Here is a 10723-nt window from a genome sequence, read left to right as displayed (position 1 = left end):
GGAAGGGCATTCAAATTATTATGATACATTGCCTAGGGCAATCTTTTATCATTGATTTTTCAAAATTGAAGCAACCTACCTAATCTTTAGTCTTTGTGAGCACTGCCATTCCATGGCATACCTCACTGAATCCTTCAATCATATTTTCAGAAGTGGAACTTTACAGAAAAGTTGCTTCTATGATTTTTTTCCCCATAGGTAACAGAGAAAAAAATAAACATAGAAGTAGATTTCATTAAAATACTTGTGAGTAGGTTAAAGTAGGGAGTAAGGGGGCAGGGGAAGAGAAGGTTGGCGGTATTAGCACACACTCCATGGAAAAGTCACAGAAGCTGCAGGTTCAGGAGGCAATGGACACCATGGTGATGGAGGTGGAGTAGAAGAATATCTCCAAGATGCAGGGCAACATGTTCCAGAGCAGTGCCAGCTGCTGTAAGAATACTCAGGCCTCCATGCAGCAGGTTCAGCAGTGTACTGACCATAGATATGCACCTTTGGCCCAGGCCCAGGCATTTGTGACTAACAACTAGAGAAATTCTGGTACGACCTGGATCTAGGCATCATTCACTGAAATGACAAAGCCAAAGACTTGATGAATGCCAGGAGCAAGGGGCAGCAGGTGAAGAGGCAGTTAGAGTTCTTTGTGACCAAATGTTTTGATGACCACATACACCTCATCCCCATGATGACCAAGAAGATGAAGAATTCCATGGCATGTATTGTAAAATAGTCATCATCAGTAGTCACAGGGTGGAACAATGGGTCTATTTGTAAAAATATGCAGAATTTTTTAACCTTTCATTGAAAATTTAAGAATGAAGAAATTGAGGCTGTTGGTTCCATTATATGCTTCAGCCCATAGGTGAAGAAATGGAAGAAACTGGTACTCAGATCTGGACTGGAGGTTGCATGAAGGTCTAACAGTACCCAGACCTATCTTGTCAATGAAGCTGATCCCCTAATCCAGGTATTCTTGAACTTTTTTTTTCCATTTGTGACCCCTTCAGCACTTATTAAATTGTGGGTCACTACCCCATAGGAGGTCTGGATCCACAGTTTAAGAAGCACTGCACATATTGGAGCCCTTAGTGGCATTCAGCTGGTTCAGAGGTATTCAATTCCTGGAAGCTGGGTTAGTCCCTTGTCTTTATGAGTATTAGCAATTCCCCTCTCCAATGTGCCTCCTGCCCTGTGAGAGTTCTTAAGGTAGCCATCCACTTTGTTTGGTACCAACTTCATGTCTACCTCATTGAGTCATTTCCCATAGACCAAAGCAGCAGCCTTGAGTTCACAACTGATTGGAAAAGAGAAATACAGCTGTGACTTTATTCCCAGTACAAGAGCCTGGTATTCAGGAAGGAGTCTGGGGAAACAGGATTATTGGAAATAGAGCACTGAGAAACTCCCTGGTGATCTTTCATTTGACAAAGACAATGTTCAAGTCAGTTTTCAGCTTGAACACAAGCAAGAGTGTAAAAGGGAAATCTCCCACCATGGATGACAAGCTCTGGTTCCTTTAAATTGATTTTCGTTAGAACTGATGCTCAGGTTACCTATTCTTGCCTTTGTGGAAGGTAGTACAGGGATGACACCAGTTAAAAGTATTTTTTGAGAATAACATGAAACAGTTTTAATTAAAAAACGGGGATTCAAAGACCAAAGAAAATGTTTTGTTTTTTCCTTGCAGAACAAGCTTAAGCCTCTTGTTTAAGGCAATGATAGATGACTGATTTAGGGGGAAGTTAGTTTTCCACAAAATAGAAAAAGATGTGATAGACATCACCTTAACCCTCCTAATTTGAACTCGTCCACAGAAACGACTTGTTGAGAGGGCCCTCTGAGAGTAGAAAAGGATAGGAAGACAACTTAAACTTCTGGAGGGTAGACAGGTTGAAAGGGAGATCTTTTGTTTCTCCAGAGCACAGGCAACAGTTGGCACCATTCACCCATTTATCACTCTTGGTTAAAACTTTGAGCAGCATGCTAGTACGAGGCATGGTATTATAAAATATCTTGTTCTTTTTATACAGCTTCTCATTGAATGTAATCAATATAGCCTTCCTGCTCATTGTTTCAAGGCCATGTCATATTTTCCTAGTGCTTTGATTAAAAGATAAATACAGATTGATTTTTTTTAAATGAAATGACATACTTGTAAAAATCTGAGTCTGTTCATATAATATCAATGAATTTATTGATTGATATACAATTCATCTTTTTATAGTACAGCAGTAATTATATATATTTTAATAATTTCATATATAAAATATGAGAAAGCATGGCAGGGATGGAGATCCTGCGGCCACATATGGCCCTCTAGGTCCTCAAGTGCAGCCCTTTGGCTAAATCCAAAATTCACAGAACAAATCCTTTTAAAAAAAGGATTTGTAAAACTTGGAATCAGTCAAAAGGCTGCACCAGAGGACCTAGAGGGCCATATGCAGTCTCAAGGCCACAGATTCCCCACCCCATTATACTGTAACAGATAGAGAGCCAGCCTCCAGGAACACCTGGGTTTTGCCTTTGACAATGGTTCTGGGCAAATCACTTAACTGCTCAGTGCTCCTGGAACTTCTTAAGAATATAAATTGCATAGAAGACACCCAACTGTATTTTGAATGGGAGTTTCCAAAGCTAGGAATTCTCTACTATGCCAGCAAAATCACAGATCTAATTCCTAACATTATAGAATAGCCTAACCCCTGTTAAAAATGATTTCCCTTAGTAATCTGTGTCTTAGAGACTTAGAGCTCCCCCAACCCCATCAGTCTTCTGACCAAAGTTTTTCAGAAGGACATCTCTAATAATGAGATTGCACTGAATCTTCTTATTTTGGTCAAATTCCAACCCAGGCCTGAATTGATCTTATCCTACTCAGGTTTGGGTGGAGACAAACTTCCAAGATTGAGGGTAGTATTTCCTTTGATAGCAGGCAGTATGGGCCCCTGTGGACTGAATGATCTAAGGATTCTGCCCACCTCCTAATATGTTGACCAATCACGGTTCCCCTTGGGAACACCTACTCTTTGAAACAAATATAACCCTGTAACCCCAAATCCCAAATCGAGTCAGTTCTGAACTGGCCCCCTTAGGGGGGCACCCAGTTTTGGACTGAACTCCCATGCAGTGCATGTCAAACCACCTTGAGAAATTAAACCATGGACACAGGTACCACAATGTCATTTGTCTCTTTCTTAGAGCAGACTCTGTTTCAAATTGGGGTTCATGGGGCTCACGGGGTTAATCATACCTCTAACCCTTCTTCTGTTACCTTGTCATGGTGTGAAATCAAAATACAGAATATAGTTGGCTAAAGGGGCAACTAGGTATTGCAGTGAATAGAGCTCTGGCCTTAGAGTCAGGAGAACCTGAGTTCAAATCCAGCCTCAGACACTTAACACTTACTAGCTGTGTGACCCTGGACAAGTCACTTAACCCCAATGGCCTCACCAAAAAAAAACCAAAATAATTTTAAAAAGAATATAGTTGACTAGTCTTTTTTTTTAATTCAGCACTTAGTATAATGCTTCAGAAAAGAATTGGAATAGTCTCTTTCATAATAGTGTGGCTCCTGGAATTATCGTGGCTAAGTTGGGTCATTTGTACCTTTACAAGATTTCTAATAAATCTACCCTTCTCTATAATCATATAGCCACTAGCCTGTCCCAGGCTCTTATCACCTCATACCTGGTTTATTCTGGGTTCATTCCACCTTCTGATTGGTCTCCCTGCCTCTGGTCTCTTCACTCCACTCAGCTTCCAAAATGATCTTCTTAGAGTAAATGTCACACCCCATCATTTCCCAAAAAATTCCAATGTCTCCCTATTATATAACTACAGGACCAAATGTCAAATCCAGTTTAGTTTTTAAAGCCCTTTATAAATTGGATCCTTTTTACTGTTCTGGCATTCTTACACTTTACTCCTTTCACAATCTCTATGATGTAGTGATACTGGCCTCTTTGCTATTCCCCTCACAAAGTATTCTATTTCCTAAATACACATTTTCACTGTCTAACTCCAGGGTCTGCAATCCTCTCTTTTGTGTCTACCTCCTGGCTTACCTACCTTCTTCAAGCCTCAGGTCAAATGCCATCTACTGTAAGAGACCTTTTCCAGGTTATCCCCCCAGGGCTAGTGCCGTCCTTATGAGATTTCCTCTAATTTACCTCAAATATCTACGTATATAGTTGTGTGCATGTTGTCTCCCCCATTACAGTGTAAATTCCTTGGGGGACAGGATCATTCTTGTCTTTCTTTCTGTACCTAGAATTTAACAGTTTGTCTCACACACATAATTCTTATTTACTTAATTTGACTTTAGCTTTAATAAAAAATAGAATAGGTGTGCTCTCTGAATATTTTTATACTTTTAGGAAATGATTCAAGTACTAGTTTTATATCCCATTGAACTAAAGATTGTGCTGTCATTATCCTAGTTATACGGAAAACTGAAAGATTTAGGCTTCATAACACTATAGTTTTATTGTTGTTGTTGCTGCTGCTGCTGCTGCTACTGTTGCCATTGTTTTGGTAACCAGCTATCTGCTTCCTCTGAATGTTACATTCATGAAAACTAAATACATACATGAAAACTAAAACTTAGGTTCTACTTCTAGGAGCCAAAGTGACGTAGTAAGAAGTAAGTCACTTTCACTGTCCCTTGCTAAGCTCTGAAATCTCAGAAAATATCACCCCAGGAAAAACCCTGGAACAGCTGAACAAGCAGAAAGATGAAGTGCAGTAGTCTTATAACCCAAGAAGTTTGAGGGATTAATGGGAAAGCCCCCTCTTGCCCTGGGCGAGGGGGAAGCAGTACAGAATGGGAGATGTCCCAGCAAGCTAGCAGGAAGCTCCACCTTAGCATACCAAGGGGAGATCCTGAACCTCAGGTGGTGGAACAGGTAAGCACCAACACCAGGACCCCCAAGTGCCTCAGTACAGGAAGGGGAACCAGTGGAAACCAACTCAGAAAACCATCAAGTGATACAGTGTTCTCCAGCAGCCAAGCTTCCCAGTGCCTCAGCAAAACTCTGGGAAGCGCAATTCCAAAAGGGAAGGCTGCAGGTAGAGAAACATCCTGCAGAAGCAAAGCATCCATCCGCAAGGAGCCAAAGAAAGTGACAGACCTGGATGAATAGGCAACCTTCAGGGGTCACACTACCCACCCCTACCCCTAGAGCTCCAGTGTTGCTGATTCCAGACCTGTAACACCAGGTAGGTTGCCAGAACCCTACAGCCTTCAACTGCCAGCATCTGAAGTCCCAGCACACAAAGACAGTGACCAGGTCCCTAGGCTCCCAACACAAGAAGCATGGGTCAGTGCCCTCTGCTCCCCAGCAGGAGAGCTCAATATTTTTTTAAAGGCAAGGAAATAAGGAAACACCATGAGCAAAAAGAAACATACCATAGATTCTTATCATATATGGGGACAGGGAAGATCAAAGCACAAATTCAGAAGAGGGCAATATTGCCAATATACCCACATCTAAAATCTCAAAGGGGAATATGAATTGGTCTCTAGCCCAACAAGCCTCCTTGGAAGGGCTTAAGAAGAATTTTAAAAGCCAAACAAGAGGGGTAGAAGGAAAATTGGGAAAAGAAATGAGAGGTATGCAAGAGAAAATCAAAAGCTTGGGACAGGAAGGAAAAAAATTAACTGTAGAAAATAAGTCCATAAAAAATACAATTGGCCAACTGGGAAAAAAAGTACAATGAAGAAAACAACTCCTTAAAAAGCAGAATTGGCCAAATGGAAAAGGAGACACAAAAACTCACTGAGAAGAATAACTCCTTAAAAAAATAAAATTGGCCAAATGGAAAAGGAGGGACAAAATCTAATAGAACAAAACAATTTCTTAAAAATTAGAATTGGGCAAATGGAAGCTAATGACTCTATGAAATATCAAAAATCAGTCAAACATAAAAAAGAAAGAAAAAATAGAAGAAAACATAAAATACATCATTGGTAAATCAACTGACCTGGAAAATAAATCCAGGACAGATAACTTAAGAATTATTGGTCTACATGAAAACCATGAAGAAAAAAAGCCTGAACAGTATCTTTCAGGAAATCATCAAGGAAAACTGTCCAGAGGTCCTATAACCAGAAGGTAAAATAGTCATCAAAAGAATCCTCTCAATCACCTCCTAAAAGAGATCCCAAATTGAAAATACAAGGAATATTGTAGCCAAGTTGCAAAATTACCAGGTCAAAGAGAAAATACTGCAAGCAGCCAGAAAGAAACAATTTAAATATGGAACCACAGTCGGGATTATGGAGGACCTTGCAGCTTCTACATTGAAAGATCATAGGGCATGGAATATGATATTCCATAAGGCAAAGGAGCTTAGATTACAACCAAGGATCAACTACCCAGAAAAATAAGCATAATCTTTCAGGGGAGGAGTTGAACATTCAGTGAAATAGAGGACTTCACAACCTTCCTGATGAAAAGACAGTGCTCAACAGAAAATTTGATATTCAAGTACAAGACTCAAGAGAGACATAAAAAGGTAAAGAGGACAGAAAAAAATGTTATTAATAAGGGCTAACTGTTTATATCTCTACAAGGGAAGGTGACACTTGTAACTCTTGAGAACTTTATTGTTATTACACCATTTTTAAGGGGTATACATAGAGGGGGTGGGTATAAGTTGACTTTGATGTAATGATAAAAAAATCTAATTAAGTAGGTTAAATGGATCTAAGTAAGTGGATTAATCTGATCTAACTAAAGGATTGTACTGGGAGAAAAGGAAAGGAGGAGGTAAATTAAGTTAAGGAAAAGGCACAAAAACCTATCATAATAGAGGAAAAGAAGGGAGGGCAATGAGCATTGTTTGAACCTTTCATCAGATTTGGCTCAAGGAGGGAATAACATAATCAGTTAGGTATAGAATTCTAACTTGTCCTATATTCAGTAGGAGGGAAAAGGGTAAAGAAAAGGGAAGTGAGATAGAAGGGAGGGAAGAAGTAGTAGGGATAAAGGGGAAGAAAAGGGAGGGGGCTAATAGAAGAGAGGCAGGACTGGGGGAGGTTGTGATCAAAAGCAAAACACTAGTGAGGAGGGAAAGGGAGAAAAAGAAGAAAGAAAAGCATAAGCGGGGGGGAATAGGATGGGGAGAAAGACACAGATAGTAATCATAACTATGACTGTAAATGGGATGAACTCTCCCATAAAACAGAAATGGATAGCAGAATGGATTAAAAACCATAATCCTACAATATGTTGTTTACAGGAAACACATTTGAAAAAGAGTGACACAAACAGGGTAAGGGTAAAAGGCTGAAGTAGAACGTAATATGCTTTAGCTGAAGTAAAAAAAAAAAGCAGAGGTAGCAATTCTAATCTCAGACAAAGCAAAAGCAAAGATAGATCTTATCAAAGGAGATAAGGAAGGAAACTGCATCCTGCTAAAAGGCACCACAGACAAAGAAGTAATATCATTACTAAACATATTTGCACCAAATGGCATAGCATCCAAATTCTTAGAGAAGAAGTTCAGGGAGTCACAGGAAGAAATAGACAGCAAAACTATACTATTGGGGAACTTTAACCTCCCTCTCTCTGAACTAGATAAATCTAGCCCCAAAATAAACAAGAAAGAAGTTAAGGAGGTGAATAGAACATTAGAAAAGTTAGGTATGATAGACCTGTGGACAAAACTGAATGGGGATAGAAAGGAATACACTTTTTTTCTCAGTGATACATGACACATACACAAAAAAATTACCATATACTAGGGCATAAAAACCTCACAATCCAATGCAGAAAGGCAGAAATATTAAATGCATCCTTTTCAGATCACGATGCAATGAAAATCCTATGTAATAAGAAAGCTAAAATTTAAAAGAATTTAAATCCCAAGAAAAACTAATAAATAGGAATATGTCCTAAGTTTCTTATTCCACACTGAGCACTGGTTAAACTGGAACATATTTTCATATCTTTTTGTTTCTTGTAGAAAAGTGAGACTTGCCCCTAATATAGACTTGTGAAAGAGGTGCAGCTATTATGTTCAAGGCACCATGCGAGGTAGTGGAAACACAAAACAAATAATCTTCTCCCTCAAAGTGCTTATATAAAATTAGGGGGGGGATGCAGAGGAGAAGGAGGAAGGAGAAGAAGAAAAACAAGAACAAAAAGAACAAGAACAAGAAGAGCAAGAACAAGAAGGAGGAGGAGGAGGAGGAGGAGAGTCCTCTGAGAGTGAGAAGAAGACTGGGAGCACTAAAAGAATTAGAAAGCAAAAAGGTTCCCCATAGGAGGTGGCCAATGGCATATATTTTAAATGAAGCTAGTTATTCTAAAAGGTGGAAGTGAGATGCATTGTAGGCATTCATAATCTCTGCATCAACATGGAGGTGGGAGATAAAGTGACAAATTTGGAGAAGCAGACCTGGTTTGAAATATAGAATGTATAAAATGAAAGAATGCGAACTAAATGAAGAAAATTAGCACGTTTCCAGATTCTAAAGGATTTTAAATGCCAAAATTAGTACTTTAGTTAATTAGTTAATTATCTTATCCAAGGAAAAGCAGGAATCGCTGAAGGTTTTTGAGCTGGGGAATAGTTGGTTATTCTGGTGGTCTTTGATGACTCTCTTAGCTATGTCAAAGATTGGCAGTTGTTTGGTTCAATGAATAGAGTGTTGGGCCTGGAGTCAAGAATGTCTTCCTGAGTTCAAATCCAACCTCAGACACTTACTAGCTATGTGATTCTGGGCAAGTCACTTTCCTCAGCTTACTTATCTGTAAAATGAGCTGGAGAAAGACATGGCAAATCATTTAAGAATCATTTTCAGGAAACCCCAAAAGGGGTCACAAAGAGTCAGACAAGACTGAACAACAAAAAGTATTCAATAAATACTTATTCCCTCACTACCTACATAGAAATGTTTTCAGTAATTTCTCAAGATTTGTAGGATATTTTACCTTAGTATGACATAGCATTTTGCTGCAAAAGAACTACTAAATAAAAAGCAGTTGTAGATCTTTATTTATGCTATAGTTTCTTAATCATTATTATATATTGCTCTTTAAATATGATTGTAAAGTTATTAATATCACTGATGGCTGTCTTTTTAACTTACAAGTACTTTCTAAGACTATTTTCTTATATTACAAGAAATTGTAATATATTATATTACATGTAGATATAATGTAATGTAAACTATTATATTGCAAGGAACTGTGAAAATTCATTCTTAAAACGAATTTAGATAATTGAGACAAAAGTGCCAAACAAAAGTCGAGCATACATGGGGACTTTCTCTTTTATTTCCATTTTAAAGAAGTAGCATGAAAAAAAAAAAAGAAATGGCACAGAAGAGAGAATAGTGTTGGGTTTGGAGAGGAAAAGACCTATCTTTGACACATAGCTATGTGACCCAGGGCCCTAAACCACCAAGAACCTTAAACAATTTCTCAGGAATTATCTATAAAATCATGGACAAATTGCAATATGCACTGGTAGAAGGAATTTCAGTAGGGACTTCCAGTAGACAAGATGGTGGAGTAAGAAGTAAGTTGCTCTCACCTTACTGATGTCTAAAAGCCCAGGAAATACCACCCCAGGAAAAACCTTGGAATAGCTGAGCCAGCAGAAAGATGGGATACAGCAGTCTGGTAGCCCAGGAAGCTTGGAAGATTAACGGGAAAGGCCCTTGTCACCCTGGGGGAGGGGGAGCAGTTCAGGACAAGAGGCATCCCAGCAAGCCAGTGTCAAGCAATACCTCAACAAACCAGGGGAAGATCCTGAATCCTAGGGTGGTGGAGCAGGCAAGCACCAACACCAGGACCTCCAAGTGCCTTAGCACAGGCAGGGGAACTGGTAAACACCAGCATGTGCACCAGCATTCCCCAGCAGCCAAATCTCCCAGTGCTTCAGCACAAATCCAGGCTGGCAGACATCCTTCAGCAGCCAAACATTCAAGTGCTTTAAAGAAGCCCACGCGAGCAGGAATCCTCCAGGGGCCAGACTCCTCACCCCCACCCCAAGAGCTCAAGTTCTGCTGACCCCAGCTTAGCATCAGATAAGCTGCCAGACCCCTACAGCCTCCAGCTGACAGCACCTGAGACCCCAGCACACAAAGCCAGTGACCAGGTCCTAGGAGCCCAGCTCAAGAAGCTTGGGTCAATGCCCCCTACATTCTGGCAGGAGAGCTCAACTTTAAAAATCAGGTAATAGGCAAAAATAGGCAGAAAGCAGAAACAGACAATGACCATAGATTCTTATTATGGGGACAGGGAAGATCAATGCACAAATTCAGAAGAAAAATAACATACCCACATCTGAAAATCTCTGAGGGGCATATGAACTGGCTTGAGCCCAAAAAGCCTCCTTGGAAGAGCTCAAGAAGGATTTTAAAAGTCAAATAAGAGAGGTAGAAGCAAAATTGGAAAGGAAATGAGAGGTATGCAAGAGCCAGTCAATAGCTTGGAAAAGGAAGGACAAAAATTGACCATAGAAAACAAATCCTTAAAAAATACAATTAACCAAATGCAAAAAAAGAAAAAAAAAGTACACTGAAGAAAACAATACCTTAAATAAAAATACAATTGGCCAAATTGGAAAAAAAAAGTACACTGAAGAAAAACCTCCTTAAAAAGTAGAGCTGGACAAATGGAAAAGAAAGCACAAAAAAACTCACTGAAGAGAAGAACTCCTTAAACAGTAAAATTGGCCAAATGGAAAAGGAGGGACAAAATCTAATAGA

The 10723-nt window shown here is 39.5% G+C and overlaps 1 pseudogene; it reads left to right on the top strand.

The window, feature by feature from the left end:
* The first annotated feature begins 314 nt into the window (after positions 1-314).
* On the top strand, positions 315-730 carry LOC114023493 (annotated as a pseudogene).
* The last annotated feature ends 9993 nt before the right edge of the window (positions 731-10723 follow it).

The sequence above is a fragment of the Vombatus ursinus genome, unplaced genomic scaffold (genome assembly GCF_900497805.2).
Source record: "Vombatus ursinus unplaced genomic scaffold, bare-nosed wombat genome assembly UNPS02014818.1, whole genome shotgun sequence".
NCBI classification, from domain to species: domain Eukaryota; kingdom Metazoa; phylum Chordata; class Mammalia; order Diprotodontia; family Vombatidae; genus Vombatus; species Vombatus ursinus.
The sequence above is the reverse complement of the archived record's forward strand: the minus strand, read 5'-3'. Positions and strand labels throughout refer to the sequence as shown.